Source organism: Diabrotica virgifera, chromosome 9 (assembly GCF_917563875.1).
Source record: "Diabrotica virgifera virgifera chromosome 9, PGI_DIABVI_V3a".
NCBI lineage: Eukaryota > Metazoa > Arthropoda > Insecta > Coleoptera > Chrysomelidae > Diabrotica > Diabrotica virgifera.
In genome coordinates this window covers 51,990,722-52,013,234 of record NC_065451.1, presented here as the reverse complement: position 1 = coordinate 52,013,234, position 22,513 = coordinate 51,990,722, and the positions used below count along the sequence as shown (strand labels likewise).

The window sequence follows — 22,513 nt, the reverse complement described above, 5'->3', positions numbered from 1 at the left end:
ATCTATCTATCTATCTATCTATCTATCTATCTATCTATCTATCTATCTATCTATCTATCTATCTATCTATCTATCTATCTATCTATCTATCTATCTATCTATCTATCTATCTATCTATCTATCTATCTATCTATCTATCTATCTATCTATCTATCTATCTATCTATCTATCTATCTATCTATCTATCTATCTATCTATCTATCTATCTATCTATCTATCTATCTATCTATCTATCTATCTATCTATCTATCTATCTATCTTCTATCTATCTATCTATCTATCTATCTATCTATCTATCTATCTATCTATCTATCTATCTATCTATCTATCTATCTATCTATCTATCTATCTATCTATCTATCTATCTATCTATCTATCTATCTATCTATCTATCTATCTATCTATCTATCTATCTATCTATCTATCTATCTATCTATCTATCTATCTATCTATCTATCTATCTATCTATCTATCTATCTATCTATCTATCTATCTATCTATCTATCTATCTATCTATCTATCTATCTATCTATCTATCTATCTATCTATCTATCTATCTATCTATCTATCTATCTATCTTCGTTATATATCTATCTATCTATCTATATATCTATATATCGATCTGTTCTATCTATCTATCTATCTATCTATCTATCTATCTATCTATCTATCTATCTATCTATCTATCTATCTATCTATCTATCTATCTATCTATCTATCTATCTATCTATCTATCTATCTATCTATCTATCTATCTATCTATCTATCTATCTATCTATCTATCTATCTATCTATCTATCTATCTATCTATCTATCTATCTATCTATCTATCTATCTATCTATCTATCTATCTATCTATCTATCTATCTATCTATCTATCTATCTATCTATCTATCTATCTATCTATCTATCTATCTATCTATCTATCTATCTATCTATCTATCTATCTATCTATCTATCTATCTATCTATCTATCTATCTATCTACACGTGCTATTTCGATACGTGTCTTAATTTCTTTGGTTTGGTCTACATTTGCTATAGTTAAGCACAGATTTTGAATTAGGCACGTGTCATTTTTTTCTTTTCACCGTTGGCGAAAAGTGAGTTGTTTTCAGTGAAATTGTTGAAGAAATTGTGTCGAGTATAAATATCAGGTGAGCTTTAGGAAATTAGGAAGGACTTTTTTATATGTAATATATTACATTCAAAAACATGTCTGTCAGTTATAAGATAAGATGTAACAAAGATCGCGTACTGTTATGATACCCATCACAAATAAGTATACATATATTTTAAAGGTCACAGGTCTTATTTAAGCATTGATACTGTCCAATTAAGACTAGTAGCAATTTAGTTTTTTTATGAATTATTTAAATCACAATCATACTTATCAGGTCTGTTTTTTTTTAATTAACCAGAAATGCATCTATTGCCTAACGCAATAAGTAAATTATTGACCTTGGGCTACACGTGAATTGCCAAATATTTAGTCCAAGTAATGAAGCTTAAAATAGGTGTTTTAAAACCTCGCAATTTTTACAGAATGAATCGATTTGCTTGAAAATTTGAGAATAAGTAGTGGATAGTCCAAGGATCAAAATCTATATGAGGCCAAAAGTTGATAAAAATATTCATTATAAGCAAAAAGCGTTCTATACATTTTTTGATAAAATTAATAGTTTTTGATTTATTCGCTATCGAAATTGTTAATTTTATATCGAAAAAATCAATGTTTTTAATCAGTTTTCTGCTAATAATTCAAAAAGTTTTCGTTTTATCAAAACAACTTTATTTAAGAAAAATGTACCTTTTAAAAAAATAAACAAAACCGTTTTTTTCAATTTTTTTTAAAAACAATAGTAATCGAGCTACACTTTATTATATGTCAGCTCTTCTTCGTCAAATGCTAAGTATTGTAGTTTCAAAGTCAATAGACGGGGAAACTATGCATTTTTCGAGAATAACTTGCTAAAACTAATTTAAAGTATTTAAAAATATCTATGTCTGGAAATAAAAAAAGGTCTCTAGTTCAACAAAATTAAGTGACTTATAATGAAAAAAATGACAGTCCCTATTTTTTTTCAGCAAAAAGTGGTCGGAAGCAACCCCCTAATCACCACCCTAATTAAAATTAACTATTGACCTGATTTGGTCTTCTTTATTTATGTATTATTAATTGGTTTTAAAAGTTTGAACGGCTTAGAACGATTATTTTTTTAAAAAATGAAGTTAAAAGCGAATGAGTTTTTGTAGTTTGGTAAAAAATGCTCTTTTCTTGAGAATAGAAAGATTAGCATCAGAGATACGAAAAAATATTTAAATATGAAATTATAGCCTATTTAATTCCCAAGAACTTGGTTTGCAACAAATTTTTCTATGGAAAAAATTTAAATGATAACATGCAAATGATAACATGGATAAAAATAACACGCAAAAACCACCTTTACCAACACTTTCAATGTCACCTTTTTTGTGACTGAGGATTTTAAAAGAATTTAATATTAATAGCCTTATAGATCTTGTAAAAACCTACAAAATTCTTTTTACCAAACTTTTTAAGATATAAAATAAAAAAAGTTACGGTTAAAAAATCAATATATTTTTTTGAAAAAAAAGGAGGTATCCAATTGGAAGCATAATAATGTAAGTTGGCGGTGTTTTTAGTTATTGGCCATATATATTCTTCTTTATTTATGTATTATTAATAGATTCTAGGTTTACTGGCTTAAAATAATTAATTTAAAAAAACTGTAGTTTAAAGCGAATAACGAATTTTTGTAATTTGGTAAAAAAAGTCATTATCTTCATAATAGTAAGATTAGCATCAGAGATACAAAAAAATGTTTGGATATGAAATTGTAGGTTATTAAATTACCAAGAACTTGATTTAAAAATATTTTTTCTTCGGCAAAATTGAGTGAATCGTAAATGAGTATACCATCTAAAAACATTGATTTTTTAGATATAAAACTAATACTTTCGATAGCGAATAAATCGAAAACTATTAATTTTATCAAAAAAATGTATAGAACAATTTTTGCTTAGAATGAACATTTTTATCAACTTTTGCTGTCAAAATATAATAAAAAATTTCCACCCCCAAGATGGGGTGGCAACCACCCCCATGGTGAAGGTGCCTTTCGACATCATATAGATTTTGATCCTTGGACTATCTACTACTTATTCTCAAATTTTCTAGCAAATTGATTCATTCTGTAAAAATTGCGAGGTGAAAAGCTTCCTGTACTAATTATACATAATATTATGTCATAATGGAATGACCGATATTTTAGTAGGTAAATCTAGATATACTTAAAACTATTGTATTGCCTTTTCTATTTAACAGTTAGTACATGAATGTTAGAAACTTGAAACTTTTATTACTATTTTTTTTATTTTGTTTTATCATTGATTTTTTGTATACTACCTACGCTAAGATACAAACCCCATGGAACAATCGAAGGTTTATATTCTTTTAGTGACTTTTTATTTTTATTTGCTTATTTATTAATTTATTTGTTCATTCTTTTATTTTTTAATTTGTTTATTTGTTTATTTATTTCTTTGTTTAATTATTTATTAATTTTTTTATTTATTTATTTTAAATAGATATTTATTTATTATTTTTATTGATTATTAATTATCCAGATTTGGCCATACGGTTCTCATTCCCTCTAAGGGGAAAGTTCACTTATCCCAGATACCTACGGTATCAAAAGGATTAAGCTCTGGTTGGACTCTTTCCGTGTTATAGAGCCCTAGGTGAATTGGTATGCTGGAGTGTCGCCCAAGTAGAGTACAGCTTTCTGTATGGTCTCATAAAGATGTTCATTTAGACCCAGCATTTTTATTTTTTTCGAGAAGGTTCTTCGGAATGACTCCAGTAGTAGACATAATAACATAGGTATTGTCTGAGCACTTTGCATTCTCTATTATTCTGCCGTCCTTAGGAAAAACGCAGTATCTGCAGAGAGATCGCATTTGAGTAAAATCGGTTTTTGTTTAAATGTCTAGCCGTTGAAAACTATTTAGAATTTTTTTTTGTTTTCTACTTTATATACATAATAAATATCATAGAATTCATATTTATACATAAGATTGGCAAAATATATTTTATTTACTCTAAAAACTCATGTTACTGCGTTCTTTCTAAGTATACTACATAAAAATTAACTTCTTCCTCCTTAGGAAGAATGCAATACTGCGTTTGCGCTACGAATTTTCTTATTTTATAATACAGTAGGCTCTCTCTATAACGAACACGGTTATTACGAGGTTTCGCTTATAACGAGGTACACTAGATGTCCCATAAATAGAGTTGCACAAGTTTGACTTGAATGTTTGAACTTGACTTGAGTTTGACTTAATTTCAAGTCAAACTCAAGTCAATCCTTCTGACAAATATTTCAAGTCAAGTCAAACTGGTCAATCGTCCAGGTTTGAAAATTCAAACTGTTTGTCAAACTAGTTTGAAAGAGTTTGAAAAATAATTTATTTAGTAGATATACTTTTTTGTCGAGATTGACATGTTAGTTGCCAATTAAGATAAGAAAATTAACAATACAATGAGTGCCACATAAAAGTAACTTAATACGGGAAGCGATTATAATCAAAATAGGGTCGTAAATTTAAATTTCTTGAAAATGATTCCTGAATGCTTAAACTGCTTGCTGGCAAGTTTCGTTTTATCCATATAACTTTTTTATATCTGAGTGTTACTAGAATAAAACAAAGAATTCGTTGGATAGTTTTTTTATCATACAAAGTGTATTTTAATCTACTTTGGGAGCGTTCAGGTTCAAGTATTACGTAACGCAAGTTGGGGGGGGGTCATGTAAAACGTTACGGCGCGTTACACGGGGAGGGGGTAGGATGGTTCGAACAGCGCATTACGTAATAGTGATGTAACAAATGTAATTTTTTGAACATTCGCGAATACGAATGCGAATGCGAATATCTAATAACGACATTCGCGAATGCGGATGCGAATGCGAATGCTCAGTTTTTTTAATTTGTTTTTATTTTTGAAATGTTTTCTAAATTTGTAATGAGAAGTTAATTGATATTTAGTGTAAATCAATCTGAACCTTAAGCTTTATTACCTTATGCCAAATAATAAAACAACGTGAAGGCTGATAATCTGATTATACGAGGTTAAGTTACCTTTTTTTAATAAAAAAGATGAGAAAGAGAATAGATTTTAATTTTATTAATCTAACTTTATTTTCAAATTATTATTTCTCTTCTCTGATATTCATATTCGCAAAACATTGGCACAAATTTTGCGAATGCGAACGCGAATGCGAATATGCAAAAAGATGCGGATATTCCCGAATGCGAATACGAATACGAATATTCGTTACATCACTATTACGTAACATTGTTTTTTTAACTTAAATAAAAAAAAACTACCGAATCACAATCTTCCACCTTTCCAACTTTCGTTTATATTTTACATAGAACCCCTGGATTGTATTATATTGCCCCCTCACCTCCGCTAATGTTACAATAGGATAAAATAGTATTCAAGTGAAAAAATCTTAAAATTTGTATTTAGCAGTCAAGCATTTGTATTTAGCAAAATAAAATGATTTGGAATTTTTATGACTTTCTTTTATTAAAAAAGGCATTTAAGGGCCAGTTAGAAAAACATCTGGTACATACCAATCTGCTAGTTCACTCGAAAATACAATACAAACGTATTGCTGTATATTTGTTGGTATTTCTTTAAAATTCAAAACTAACCATTGGGTTATTAGACCTGGATCCTGCGTACCAAAAAAAGTTGATTAATAGCAAGCCGAAAATTTGTTAATAGCTTAACGGTGCCTAGTTGGACAAACTTAGATGTACGGGAACACTGGAACGGTGAAAATTTTAATTGTGGAACAATTTAATAATTTGGAACATCAGATTACGAAAACGTCCCATGTATTTTGTCGGACATAACATCCAATTGATTTGTTACCCTTTCATTAAACTCTCATGCAAAAATCAGACTGCTATTACTAACCAACATGATTCCTGTCATTTGACATGTTCTTCATGTTCCACTCATTAAAATGCCCAGTTGATGATAAACACCAGTCTGATTTTTGCATGAGAGTTTAATGAAAGGGTAACAAATCAATTGGATGTTAATCAATCGGAAGTTCTATCCGACAAAATACATGGAACGTTTACGTAGTCTGTCGTTTCAAATTTTTAACCTCTTCCACAATTAAAACTTTCCCTGTTCCAGTGTTTCCATACATGAAAGTTTGTCTGACTAGACACCGTTAATCTGTTAACAAATTTTCAGCTTGCTATTAATCAACTTTTTTTTGGTACGCGGGATCCAGGTCTATATGGTTTTACCTACATTTATCTACAATTTAAATGTCTTCGGAGACAGGCTACAAATGTTGGGTTTATATTTTTTAAAAATTAATGTATAAATATGCATTAATAGTATGGTATAACTTATAAATAGTCCCAAACCCAGACATCCAAAGTGAAAGGTATCCTCCAACACCAAATTGTTCTATATGGTCCACATAATGTTAAGAAAAAAGTCACACACACCATTTTCAGCGTCGGGTTTGGGGGGAGAGGGGGAAGAAATCGGTAAATTCGGAGATTTTTACGTTTTTCGTCAATATTTCTAAAACTATGCGGTTTCTAAAGGATTCTACATAAAATTTAAAACAAAAAGGTCCTATACATATTTGTTATAAAATCAGAGGTTCCAGAGTTACGGAGGGTGAAAAGTGGAAGTTTTCGATACTTTTTATATTTTTTGGGAAATTTATAATATTATTACTGATGAAAGAAATTTTCTTTAACAGGATTGTGTTTTGTAAATAAAATTTGCTATTTCATTGGCATGTTAGTGATAAGCCCTCGAAGAAACGTCAACCTCACCACCCAAAATCATCATCAATTGACCAAATTGGAAGTGTTGATTATATAACAATTATATATAGGACCTTTTTTGTTTTAAATTTTATGTAGAACAATTTTGTATAGAACATTGTTTACGCTAAAGTATAGTTTTAGAAATATTGACGAAAAACGTAAAACAAATACTAATTTACCGATTTCTCCCCAATCTCCCCTCCAACCCGGACGCTCAAAATGGTGTAACTTTTTACTGCACAATATGTGGACCATATAGAACAATTTGGTGTTGGAGGAAGACTCTTTCTTTGGATGTTTGGGTTAGGCCTTTTTTTGACCAGTTATACTATACTACCTCCGTAACTTTGGAACCGTTCATTTTAGAAGGATTATGCAATGGGCCTTTTTTATTTCAAATTGAATGTAGAACATTTTTGTATAAAAGGTTGCTCATGCTAAATCGCATAGTTTTAAAAATATTGACGAAAAACGTAAAAAACTACGAATTTACCGATTTCTCCCCCCTCTTCCCTTCAAACCCTACGCTCAAAATGGTGTGACTTTTTTCTGAACATTATGTGGACCATATAGAACATTTGGTGTTGGATGATAACTTTCACTTTGGATGTCTGGTTTATGCCATTATTTGGATCAATTGTATCATACTATAAAACGCTATAAGCTTTCTTAATAATTATTATCCTAACTGGCGCGCTTATTGGGTTTTATTTGTCTGTCTGCGGTTTAAATATCATATCAGTCAATACATTTCTGTTTATTGAAATTTGTCAAAATTTTTTGGACTTTGTTGGGATTGGGGGATTTCACCTACCCCTCCCCCACCTCATTACTCCCCCCCCCCCCCCCGTTGATTCGCCACTGAACAAATAAACACGTTGCGTAATATTCAAACTTTTCAAACTGTTTGAAGATGTTTGAATTCAAGTCAAACCTAAAGATATCGAAATCAAGTCAAGTCAAACTTTTTTATACAAAAAGTTTGATTTTCAAGTCAAGTCAAGTTTGTTGAGTAAAATCAAACTAGTTTGACTTGATGCATCTCTACCCATAAAATTCCTATTGAACTGAACATTTCTATAACGAGGAAAAATCAAATCGTAAAATATGTATCTTTATTATTATTTATCTATTTTTAGCGCTGTAATGGCTATATATGTATGTATTGTTATATTTCTATTTGATATGAAAATTAAATTTTGATAATTATAAACAAAATTCAATTTAATATAAAATATTTTCAATTTTCTCAACCACGGGCATATAAATTTAGAACAACCTGTATACGACAAATTGTTATATTTAATTTTAAGAAGTGATTAAAAGAAACTCGGGACAATGCGCTTAGAATGAACAAAGTGAATGGCGTACCATTATCGTTGTTCGCGGAGGGTTCGATCATTAGCCTATGCTAAATAAGACTCAAGTGAAATCGATAATAGGTCATTATCGTTGTTCGCGGAAGGTTCGATCATTAGCCGATGCTAAATAAGACTTAGTGGAAGTAGATAATAGATCATTAAATTTTGTAATTAGTAGAAAGTAATTTTAGAATGGGAATTAACTATTTTTCTTTTGAAATCCATTAAGCATATTTAGAAAGATTAAAAATTGGTTTTGAGGAATACTGCGAATGAGAGTTGGTGGTGGAAGTTTGATTTGTGAATCTGGAAGGGATATTTAGAAAGTAGGGGAATGAATGACAAATAGAGATCAGAATGTTTTGAGCTGTCGAGAAGTGAAGTCCAGTAGTAGACGGTAGTGTACGGAGAGTGAGAAAGCCGGTGTAGTTCCGTGAGTGTGGAGTATCTATCGTGGAACGAGAGGTAGGCCAGGTTGAGAGTAAAAGAACCTCCTTGAGCCAAGAGTTCCCGGTAGCTGATTGCAGTTTCGAAAAAGGTAGAACACAGCATCACGACAGAAGCAGGAAACGAGAGCTATACGAGCTAGTTTCAAAGGAGAACATTACTGGAAGCCAGGACAAGGTTTTGATTGCAGCCAAGGATAGCAGGAAACGGGTCTTGTGTGAAGACATTCTCAGTTCACCAGAAAAAGGTCAGTCTCATTTGTTTGGACATGAATGTATGGGTTTTTCGTATTAAATACCACATTTAAAATTGAAGAAACATAATCAATAATATCAGAAAAGCTTCATCAAACTTAAATAGAATTGTTGCTAATAAATCATAATAGTTAAATGTTAATAAAAACTTTCAATTGGAAACCAAAAGGAAATAAGATTCCCATGTGTAAATTTTATGTTTAAGAATAATAAGATATAGCAAAGTTTAAGCAGTGATTGCCATTTAAATAAAATAAACAATATTTTGATTACAATTGTAACCCATATGTGTTATTATTTTACTCTTTTCTTTCCTATCCCGATTAGGAACCATTGAGAAATACTTAGAAGCCACGTAAGTAAGTAATTAATTTTATAAAAAGCCCTGAGATTGAAAACATATTGATATGTGATCTGGTAAATTAATTAGATTATTATTAATGCATTGATTAAATTAAATGACATATAAAAATATTATCTCATATCAATAATCAAGATCACATCAACTGTCGTCCAACGTGGAAAGCATTGTAAAGTATTTCTAGTGGCAAATTTGAAGGATAGAAAGAGTAAAGCCGGTATTTGAAAATTTATATGCCTGTGGTAAAAAGTGAGATACTTACATTTGATAACATAAAAATTTAGATCTCTTTAGGTACAAATTTTACATAACTGATTTAATATTTTATTTTTACGATATTTACATTTGATATATTTATTTACAATTTATAATATTTGGGTGAGAAAAAGTCGTCTTGGTAACATACTAGTAAAATTTCATATTTGGCGGGGACAGTACTTCTTGAAAACAAATGTCTGTGACAAGAAGCCAAAGCAAAGACAACAAATAACAAAAAGAACATTCAGACCAAGAAGATATTTTAGACACGACAATCATGGCATCAGAACAGCAAGAATTATCAGGAATAGATAAACTATTACAACTGATGCAACTCCAGTCACAAAAACTGGATGACAATCAAAGAGAAACATCAAAGAAAATGGATGAATCACAACAAAAAATGGATCAAAAAATGGAGGAAACACAACGAAAAATGGATGAAACACAACAAAAATTGGATCAAAAAATGGATGAAACACAACAGAAAATGGATGAAATACAACAAAAAATGGATGAAACACAACAAAAATTGGATAAAAAAATGGATGAAACACAACAAAAAATGAAACAAGCAATAGAAGAGAACAACAAGAAAATGGAGGAACGCATAGAAAAGGAAGTAAAAGGATGTTTAACAACAATGAAAAACGAGATGAAAGAACAAGAAATGAAAATTCAAAATAAAATAAAGGAGATAACGAATTGCCAGAAAAAAGAAATAGAAAATTTGGAAAACAAGTTTGAAAACGCTATTCAAGCAATCAGAGAAGAAATGGAAAGAAAGATTGCGGAAATCAATATTCAACAAAATGTAGGAGAAAGAAGAGAAATGGTTATACATAGCACAGATGACGTGAAGATAAGGTTTGGCGGGGATGTAAGAAGATTACACCCAGTGCCGTTCCTAAATAGCCTGAAAAAGAAAATACAACACATCGGAAATTTCGAAACAGCAAAAGAAACTATCAGAAACCATCTAAAATATGAAGCAAGCCTATGGTTCGATTGCAAAGAAGAAGAATTTGACAGTTGGCAACAATTTGAACAAAAATTTTTGAATTATTTCTGGGGAAAAGTCCAACAATTGGAAATTAACAAGGAATTGCAAAATGGGAAATACAATGATAGGATGGGTATATCAGAAAGGACATATGCATTACAAATTTACTATAACGCAAAACATTTACAATATAATTACTCATCGGAACAATTAGTCGAACTGATTGCAAGACATTTCGAAGAAACGCTGGAAGACCATATCACATTGCAAAACTACAAAGACATAGATAGTTTATGCCATTTCCTACAAATAAGAGAATCACGTTTAAGGGAAAGAAAATCAAGAAGGTCGCGAGAAGATTACAGGCCCCGAGAAACACAGGATTACAGAGACAGAAATCAAAATAGGAGGGACTATACAAGACGAGATTTTAATCCCAGAAGGGAAAACGAAAATAGAGACAACGGAAGAGGAAATTATGAACAAAGAAATAGGCAATGGAATGAGAAGAGAAATCGAGAATACCAGAATAGAAACACCACACGCTCAAATCAAGAAAACAGAAATAATGGTAGACAAAATGAACAGGGATATCGAGAAAACCGAAACAGATCCGACAGACCAAGAGAAAATAGAAGAGAAGTAAATAATACCCAGACAGATGAATATGACGGACAGAGACATTATGACGAAAATATAAACAACGATGAGCAACCGGCGTCTTTTCACGACGGCGCTCACTAAAAACCAAAAATCAAACAGGAATCTTTTGTAACCCCAAGGAGTTTATTAAATTGGCAAGAAACAACGAAAAGAAAAATGGAGTTAATTTAAAATTTGTGGATGGATTTATCAACGAGAAACCAATTAAAATTATGATAGACACTGGATCTGAAATAACATTGGTCAACAGAAAACTAATAGAAGAAGTTAACTTAACAAATTTAATTTACAAAATACCTAGGGTAAATTTAGTGGGCGCAAACAAACGGACATTGGAAACTATAAATGAAGGCATACGAGTAATGGTACGACTGGGTAAGAAGATGTATGCACTACAATGTGTAATAATGCCAAACATGTCACATGACATGATAGTAGGAGTGGACGAATTGGCAGAAAAACATGTAGTGATAGATTTTAAAAATAATACGATGAATATAACAGAAGAAAAAGAAGAAAAACAGGACAAGGAACAGGAGAAACAAAATACGGACGAATCAGGTAAAGAACAAACAGTGGAAATGAATTTGGCAACGAAGCAAGGACAAAGAAGAAAAGGGAGAAAAAGTCAGAAAAAGTATCAAAAGCAAAAGAAAACTGGGATTCCTCAAAAGAAGAGATGAGCTCAGGAGAAGAAGAAATAAAGCTAACAAATGAAAGCGAAAAAGATATGATCGAAACAGTGGCATTTGAAGAGGAGGCATATGAAAACGAGGATGCAGAATACACGGTAAAAGTATGTGAAAAATCTGAGGAAAAAGACAGAAGATTGATATGGGAAAAAGGGAAAAACAACATAATAGCCGACACTCTAACACAGGATGAGGACACTGAAAATAAGGAAACAATTACTCTACAGGTGGGACTAATTAGAGTAATACAAGAAGAAGGGGTATAAGACTTAGATTAAAGTAAGGAAATATACAGGGAGTTGATTTTGCCTCGAGAAAATTTATTTAAAAAATGCAGATAAATTTTATCGAATACAAGGCGGGGATTTGTTATATTTCTATTTGATATGAAAATTAAATTTTGATAATTATAAACAAAATTCAATTTAATATAAAATATTTTCAATTTTCTCAACCACGGGCATATAAATTTAGAACAACCTGTATACGACAAATTGTTATATTTAATTTTAAGAAGTGATTAAAAGAAACTCGGGACAATGCGCTTAGAATGAACAAAGTGAATGGCGTACCATTATCGTTGTTCGCGGAGGGTTCGATCATTAGCCTATGCTAAATAAGACTCAAGTGAAATCGATAATAGGTCATTATCGTTGTTCGCGGAAGGTTCGATCATTAGCCGATGCTAAATAAGACTTAGTGGAAGTAGATAATAGATCATTAAATTTTGTAATTAGTAGAAAGTAATTTTAGAATGGGGATTAACTATTTTTCTTTTGAAATCCATTAAGCATATTTAGAAAGATTAAAAATTGGTTTTGAGGAATACTGCGAATGAGAGTTGGTGGTGGAAGTTTGATTTGTGAATCTGGAAGGGATATTTAGAAAGTAGGGGAATGAATGACAAATAGAGATCAGAATGTTTTGAGCTGTCGAGAAGTGAAGTCCAGTAGTAGACGGTAGTGTACGGAGAGTGAGAAAGCCGGTGTAGTTCCGTGAGTGTGGAGTATCTATCGTGGAACGAGAGGTAGGCCAGGTTGAGAGTAAAAGAACCTCCTTGAGCCAAGAGTTCCCGGTAGCTGATTGCAGTTTCGAAAAAGGTAGAACACAGCATCACGACAGAAGCAGGAAACGAGAGCTATACGAGCTAGTTTCAAAGGAGAACATTACTGGAAGCCAGGACAAGGTTTTGATTGCAGCCAAGGATAGCAGGAAACGGGTCTTGTGTGAAGACATTCTCAGTTCACCAGAAAAAGGTCAGTCTCATTTGTTTGGACATGAATGTATGGGTTTTTCGTATTAAATACCACATTTAAAATTGAAGAAACATAATCAATAATATCAGAAAAGCTTCATCAAACTTAAATAGAATTGTTGCTAATAAATCATAATAGTTAAATGTTAATAAAAACTTTCAATTGGAAACCAAAAGGAAATAAGATTCCCATGTGTAAATTTTATGTTTAAGAATAATAAGATATAGCAAAGTTTAAGCAGTGATTGCCATTTAAATAAAATAAACAATATTTTGATTACAATTGTAACCCATATGTGTTATTATTTTACTCTTTTCTTTCCTATCCCGATTAGGAACCATTGAGAAATACTTAGAAGCCACGTAAGTAAGTAATTAATTTTATAAAAAGCCCTGAGATTGAAAACATATTGATATGTGATCTGGTAAATTAATTAGATTATTATTAATGCATTGATTAAATTAAATGACATATAAAAATATTATCTCATATCAATAATCAAGATCACATCAGTATATAAGTAAATAGCCCAACTACCTACCTGTATATATAAATTCCCAACATCTGTGCGGTTCTCCAGGATAGTACTTAATTAATACTCCGTGGCGTTGCAACCCTTCGTGGGTTTTAGCCGACTCGACAACATGCCTCCACTGTTTTCTGGTGAGGCCGACTCCACTGAAGATATCGAGGGTAGTGCTTTAGTAAAAATCCACGCCCACCTATAATAAAGTTCTTCCTGTTCTCTTTATTTATTGGCCGATACTGAATATTGTAAAAAAATTTATAATTTATGATGACGAAGCCTTATTGTGGAAGAAACAATATTTAGCAACTTACATTGCTCCGAATGGCATCACTATATAATAGAAAGTTAATATTTTAGACAACGATATAGGTATGTATGCACAATATAATTGTTGTCTGATACAACGAGATCCGCGTATAACGAGGTAATTAGTCTGCCATTTCAGTTCTCGTTATAGAGGGAGTCTACTGTATAATAAATACAATATAACGATGAAAAAGGAGAATAAAAAACATTTTTTATAAAAGTGTGTCATGAAAATCGATAAAAAAAGTGTTGGAAATAATTTTGGAATTAATAAGCTTGCCGCTAAGGGGCCTTTTTTGAATTTTAAAATTAAAAACATTCCAGAAACGATTAACATTTACGATCAAGTTTATTTTTAATGATTAATTATTATACATTGATTTAACTATGTACTTTTATAACACATTTTTTATTTGGAAATTCTACGACGTACGGCGATCAAAATACTTCGTACCAAAATTCCTATTTCGAACAAACTTTATAAAATTTGCACTGTTTAAATTGCCTGATGTAACGTAATAATACAATGTCGCATTAACAACAATATTCATACACATAGGAAACTCCGCTATACCTCACATTATTTCTTGATCACCAACAACTCAAACATATGTGTTTAGATTTTCTATTGATAAAGAAAAAATAGCCTTCTGCAGTATTAACTTTGTTCTATTTTCTATTTGACATATTTAAAAAATTATATCAAACAACCGTCCACGTTGAAAAATGGCAACAAACTAACCTTATTAAAAATTTTACACATGCTGTAAAAATCTGTCCAATGCTTAGGCAGAAGGCCGCATCTAGTGCCTGCTTAGGATAAACGCGGCAAGTGACCTTTAAATACGGCGTTTTTTCTAAGTATTTTTCAGATGACGCATTTATTCTAAGTATCCATGCACATTTTTGCAGATACGGCATAAAATGCGTTGTGTTTAATGTATTTTGGCTTAACTTACGTCATTTTTAGTAAGCAAATAAGATAGATATGCACATTTGGGTTAGAAAAATGTATAAATCAAATTTTTTCAGATTTTTGCAGATACGGCGTTTTCGATAAGCACGGCAGTATTGTCTTCGTATTTAAATTTCCAGATCTCTGTACTTGGCGATCTTTTCGGTAAATTTACTAGTAGTACATTCTTGTTAGGTATCGCCACATCAATTAGTGTTGTTTGTCTTGTTAATGTATTTACTAGTACGACGATATATTTCAGGTCATTTTTGGTTGGTATAACCTGATCCTAAATGACTAGTAATAAACCTTCTGTTTCAGGGAATGTCATTCCTGATGTCAACAAATTCCTGATGTTGAAAGCTGTATTGTCGACAGAGTCTTGACTGACCTCATTGGGATATCGCCCGTGAGGAGGTTTACCCATCCAGGTGCGCACTTTTTCGTCCTTAGTACACCGAGAGAACAATTTCTTTTCTCCAGAACACCGATTTCTTTGAGCAATATTTCTTAAAAGTTAACATATCCTATTAACTTAAAGATACCGGTTCACATATAAAGAAACGAGTTTTTTAAACACAACTCAATAATTTCTTACAGATAATTTCTTCAATATTAAGAAATGCATTAATGGTTACATTTAATTTCCTTATCCTAAAGTTTTTATTTCTTAAATTGAAAACTACAAATATTTTGCAGTATAAGAAATATAACGTTAAGTTAATCCATATTTATATTTGTGAACAAGAAGTTTTCTTGCAATCAAATAAATATTTTAAACCACAAGAAATAATTCTTCAGAAATACCCTCTGTAGTAATTGTGGTTATAAAATAAAAACTTTGTCATTAATGCCGAAATGTTACTTGCAAAGAGATTTTCTTGCAGGAGCGTCATTTGAAATTTTGATAGGGGGGGGGCAAGCATTATATATACAATACATTTATATGCAAACATAATACAAAATTGATCTATTTTTTTGTAAATTTCAGTAATTTTCAGGGTTAGGGGGGGGCAAATGCCCCCCTACCCCCTATCAAATGACGCCCCTGACAAAAGAATTGCGCAGACTAACTCTTTATGATTTAGTCGTCAGTGTTTGTCAAGATGGCGTGATATGTTCATGTTCATATAGATGGATGTTGGATTTATTGGTGTACTTTAAAAATTAACGGATATTTTGAAGGTACGTACACATATAGGTATTAAATAAAAGTAAATTGAGTAATTTAAGATATAATAATATTGTTGCGTATCCGAATGGTTAAAAAAGAAACATAATAGTACCTTTATATGCTTTTTAGGTATAATGATGGACGACTCTGAAATAAAGGAGCTTATTATTCTAACTGGGAATAATGCCACAATTTAAAGCTGGGACAGAATGATATAATATATAGCTTCAGAACAATATTAAGAAAGGAGTTATTAACCAACTGCGGGGCCTTGCAGAAATGGTAGAACTTCATACATGTAAGTACCTTTTTAAAAATGTGTATACTTATGTATCAACTATAATAGGTTTCTTGAATGTATCGTCTTCTATAAAAATATACAATACAACGCTATATCAAACATGGCGGGTGCAACGCTGAGGATTTTTTCTGTTAATTTATTTGAGATAAAGAAATCAGTTAGTCTAAAAGAAATATATGTTTATGGTTAAGAAATGCTATTGCTGAAAACCGTGAATTAGTTAATATGTATTAAATGACTTAGATGTAATCTAATAATACTTTCCCGTAATAAAATTTCTTAATGATTAGGTATGCTGTGTCTTTTAGATTATAAAAATTAAGAAAATTACATATTATTATCTCTGCTTCAATGTTTTACATTGGTTGTATTTTCCCTCTTGTTTTAGCTAAACAATGTTTATTGTGTGACTTAATATTATACAGATAATTAATTAATATTTTATTAACAAAAAGAAAAAAATAAACAAAGATGTGTAGGTTAAATAATGCCATGTTTGAACTAAATATGATTGATTATTATTAGTATTAATAGTTCTTATGTGGGGCCGTGTATTTGTTTTTTTTTTGTATTTCCTAAATTTGTCAAAATAAATATCTATATCTTTATAAAAAAAATTTTATTAAAGTAAGTTTACTCTTTCTACATAACGATTTTGTTTTAGTGAATTGCTGATATACAAAGTGCTATTAACAAAAGAAGGAAAATTTGAGGAAGTTGGATTTGCCTCTCCATCCTTTTATTGTTGTGTAGAAGCCAGTGGTTTACGAGTGGAGAAAATATTTGTATGTAATAATAACGTTTTATATCTTGTTTTATTAATAAATAATGATTTTACCTTAACACAATGATTTATTTCGCCGTATGTAATATCACTTTATTTTCAAGAAATATTAACTTAACTCTAAATACATGTTTATCTCTGCGAAATATACTTCTTAACATTAAATAAATTAATTATTAATAGTAAAATAATAGTATTCCTTAGAAAGAATAGTTTTCTAATGTGTAGAAAATATATTTTTATGACTAATAAAATTAATTAACATCAAGTGTAATTTCTTTCTGATAAATGGGTTTGAAGTTTGCCAGAAAGCGATAGTTCAATCATGTTTAAGATATATTTCTTTGGCTATAGTAGAATTTATTTGAAATATTTTAGAAAATTATATCTTACATACAAAGATATACTTCTTAGGCAATATGCCAAGTCGATCTTTCTTATATATTAATAAAGTTTCTTTATGTCAAGATTTTTTTTCTCTCGGTGTAAGCGAAAGGCCACACGGGCGATAATTTTCGGCGTCGTAAGAGCAGTAAGCACGATGCATTGGTTGACTAACTCCCTATTTCGTCTACAATCGGTTATTCAAATGCCTCGTCAGGTTTACTGCTCTTACGGCACCGTAAATTATAGCCCGTGTGGCCTTGCGCTAAGGTGGTTTATGCGCATTTTTGGTTATCTCAGTTTGATCGGTGTTGTGTCATCTACTACGCAAAAAGAGTGAGGTAGAGTAGATGTCTCAGCCTGCGTCTGAGAGTAAGTTCTTAAATTGGCAATATCTTTATCTAATTGCTCACATATATCCATAAGTTCTCTTCCTCCTAATTTCCGCGGTAATGTCGTTCCTTTTACTGCACTTCGAGGATGGTATCTTTGTGCCTTTGTGAGGTATGTTCTTACTTTTCGCTGAAGATTTTCTCTATCTTTTTTCTTGTCCGCTTAACAATACCAAATAAATAGCTTGTCGTAGCTGTTTAGTGCCTTATAGTCCAGTCGGGTTAGACGAATAACAGGCCTAACCTTGCATTAGGAGGTGCCCCAAATTTTATTTTTTTATAATCTTTAGGAAGGGGCAATAGTAGTGTAAATTTAAAATCTCGACTGAATTGCGCCGTTGAGTTAGCCGCCACCTTGATTTTAAACTAGAACCGTTTTTGCTCAATATCTCCGCCATTTTGAACTTTTCCACAAATAGTATATGAACCAAAATTGATGAAAATGTGATTTTCTATAATTTTTATTATTACAATTTTTTCGTGCGGTCTATATTTTCCGAGTTATGGCTGAAAATATTGACAGTTAGAGCATAGTACTTAATTGAATTATTTCGTTTATTATTAGTTTCACGACAAAAATGTACCTATACAAAACTTGAGAGAAATAAATTCTACACAATTTTGATTTATTTCATTTTTTTTTTGCTAAAATTAATATTTAAGGTAGTACGTATGCGGTAATGGCCCGAGCGTAAAGCTTGATTGATTTTATAGCAATTGTTTTTGTTCAATATCTACGATATTTTCAACTAAAATTGTTCAAAATATGATTTCCTACAATTTCCTTTTAACTATTTTTTTCATGCGGTTGATATTTTCCGAGTTACATGGGAAAATAGAAAAAAGTGGTGGGGGGAGCAAATTATTGAATTGAATCATGTTTCCGGGCTGCCCCAAATTTTATAATTATATCCTTTAGGGGAGATCAATAGTAGTGTTAAGTTAAAATCTCTACTGAATTCCTCGGTTGCATTAGCCGCCATATTGATTTTAAATGAGAACTGTTGTTGCTTAATATCTCCGCCATTTTCAACTTTTCGACAAAAATGGTGAGAACTAAAATTGTTGGGAATACAATTTCCTACAATTTCTTTTGCATAGTTTTTTTATGCGATCAATATTCTCCGAGTTAAGGAGGAAAATATTGGAAGCGGAGGGAAGCATAATTATTGAATTGTCTCATTTATTATTAACTTTACGACATGATTGTACATAAACGAAAATAAAGAGAATTATATTTTATACCATTTTTGAAACTTCCAAAGAAACACCAACCAAACTAAGTACATAAAAGACATAAATAATAACTTATATGCATTAAGTTCACTTAATTTTATTAACTAGCGGGTTTTATTGGTTGAATTTGTCTGTCGATATTTTAAGTTTCATGTCAGCTAATATATTTTAATATTTCAAATTTTTTTTTAAAATTTTGGACCCTGTTGTGGGAAATTTCCCTTTCTTCGCCCCTCCTTGTAGATCCGCCACTGGTTCTCTCGAAAAATTGTAGTAAATTGTAATTGCAACAATTTCAGTTCTTACACTTTTTGTCGAAAAGTTGAAAATGGCGGAGATATTGAATAAAAACAATTGCTATAAAATCAATCAAGCTTTACACTCGCGCCATTACCGCATACGTACTAGCTTAAATATTAATTTTAGCAAAAAAATGAAAGAAATCAAAATTGTGTAGAATTTATTTCTCTCAAGTTTTGTATAGGTACATTTTTGTCGTGAAACTAATAATAAACGAAATAATTCAATTACTATGCTCTAACTGTCAATATTTTCAGCCATAACTCGGAAAATATAGACCGCACTAAAAAATTGTAATAATAAAAATTATAGAAAATCATATTTTCATCAATTTTGATTCATATACTATTTGTGGAAAAGTTGAAAATGGCGGAGATATTGAGCAAAAACGGTTCTAGTTTAAAATCAAGATGGCGGCCAACTCAACAGCGCAATTCAGTCGAGATTTCAAATTTACACTACTATTGACCCTCCCTAAAGATTAGAAAAAAATAAAATTTGGGGCATCTCCTAATGCAAGGTTAGGCCTATTATTCGTCTAACCCGACTTGGCTATTAAAAAATTTCTACTTTAAGGTATTAACGAAGCAGCTGTTTTAAGCCGGATTTATGTTACAACGGTGATGTGGGACGTGGACAGGACGGGGCTCGTTGACGGATCGTCTGATATGAAAAGCATTAGCTAGTTTATGTTACAGCGGGACGGAGCGACAACGGGAAGTGCCGAGGACGTGCGATTTCTGTTGTACGGCGCGCCGTGCCGTCCACGTCCCTGTGTAACATAAATCAGTTTTTTACCCTTCTTATAAACTCCGTAGTTATCTCAGTTTTCATTTGCTTATGGTCAATTTATACATATCGTCTTCACCCATGGCCTCGATGTTCTGGCCATTTTGCATATCGAATCCTTCGGGCATTCGGGCTGTACCTTTCGTCTGACTATATTTAAAACACGGCACTTGTCTAGTCTTAAGTAGGTACTAATATTACTAGAAAATGATTATACAGTTTTCAGCATCTGATCTAGTTGGTTTCGAGTGGAATCCATTAATTTAAAATCATCCATATACAACAGATGATTAAGCTTCGCCACTATATTTTTGTTATTTTTGATGCTAAAATCTGAGTTAGTGGAGTTCAACAGCTGAGATAGTGCATTCATTATGATTATTGATTATTTATATTATCTTATTATTATTTCTCATTATTTCATTAAATAATTTTTGTAAAGAAAAATAGTGCAGCTTTCGTATGGAATATTTTTGCCGCAAATGAAGCCCATTTCTATAAAGCTAGTAAATAAATTAACGTTAAGATGTTACTGCCATTTTCTGCAATTCTTAGATCAATAAAATTTATCATTTTGACTGACCAGTCGCTATGGAAATGGCCAAACCGTGCAAGGTATTTTATTTAAAAAGTTTATACATATTGACTTCACTTGTAGGAGACTGAAAAAATGGCGTATGAAAGTTGCTCTCTTCACCTTTAAATAACGTTTTTATATTTGTCAATAGGACACTCTGATTCAAAGATATCGAATTTTAACCGTTGAGTTGATACACACTTTATTGCTCTGGCCCTGGCAAATTGTATTATTAAACTGGTCTGATATTAAGAATCGCCAATCGCTTTAAGCGTTATTTCTGAAGTATGGGTTCATGGTTGCTATTCACAACCCTTTTAGAACACACATTTAAGAAGGCAGATCTAAACGAATATGGTATCAATATAAAGGGAGAGAAGCTCAGTCATTTGAGATTCGCAGATGACATCGTCCTTATAGCTGATCGTATGAATGATGCAATAATAATGTTGAACAAATTATATTACGCTTCCTTAGAGGTCGGACTAAAGATTAACATCAACAAGACGCAAATAATGACTAATCTGGTGCTAAATCGTAATATTGTTGTTGATGGAATGGATATTGAGCAGACTGCATCTTATAAGTACTTGGGACATGAAATTCGGTTGGGACGAGATAACCAGACGTGCGAACTCCCACGTCGCATGGGATTAGTCTGGGCAGCGTTTGGTAAACTGAACTATGTATTTAAATCAGACTTGCTCATATGCATCAAAAGGAAATTATTTGACCAGTGTGTGTTGCCTGTACTCACTTATGGAGCCGAAACATTAACACTAACAAAAAAGGTAGTGAACAAGATTCGCGTAACTCAGAGGGCTATGGAGCGCCAGATGTTGGCTGTCTCCCTGAGAGACCGAATCCCAAACGAAGAAATACGCCGTAGAACAAAAACAACAGACGCTGTCGAAAAAATCGCGTCGCTTAGGCTACGGCTCCACGGGCTGGAAATTGACGCTAGCAGTAGCCGCAAAACGAACTTAAGGTTCCACGGAACGGAATGGGAATAGCCGAACTGAACCGACTACGCACAAGTCCTGTAGTCGGTACAGTTCGGCTATTCCTATTCCGTTCTGCGGAACCTTAAGTTCGTTTTGCGGCTACTGCTAGCGTCAATTTCCAGCCCGTGGAGCCGTAGCCTTAAGTGGAACTGGGCAGGACACGTCGCCAGATTGCCAGACAACCGATGGACAAAACGTATTGTCGAGTGGAGGCCGCGAGAAGAAGCACTACGGAGCAGAGGACGCCCACTGACCAGATGGGCCGATGATTTGAAACATGTTATCGGTAACTGGATGCAAGCCGCACAAAATAGAGATAAATGGAAAGAGCTGAGGGAGACCTTTGTCCAGCAGTGGACGCGTACGGGTTGATGATGATGATGATGATGGGTTCATTTTACACAAAAAGTTTTAATAAAACATTATTGATCAACATTATGTCAGCTATATTTTTTGTTTGTCTCATTTTTCTCTTTATCGTACAGATTCTTGGTAAATCGATGTTTTCCGTTTTATGCTCTTACGTGGGAGGTTTTAGGGGGAAGTCCGGGAGTAGGAGTTTAGGAGAATTTTGCACTTTTTTTGGTC

The 22,513-nt window shown here is 32.0% G+C and overlaps 1 protein-coding gene across 3 annotated transcripts in view; it reads left to right on the top strand.

Moving 5' to 3' along the window:
* LOC114327196 (ATP-binding cassette sub-family C member 4) overlaps positions 1-22,513 on the top strand; it is a 206,232-nt gene that overhangs the window by 38,804 nt on the left and 144,915 nt on the right. Inside the window, exon 2 of one of the 3 annotated variants that reach the window (XM_050660971.1) lies at positions 15,306-15,415. The exons of the other annotated variants lie outside the window; for them this stretch is intronic. The gene's annotated coding sequence lies outside the window, so the exon portion shown is untranslated. The remainder of the gene's footprint in view (positions 1-15,305; positions 15,416-22,513) is intronic. 3 annotated transcript variants of the gene reach the window in all.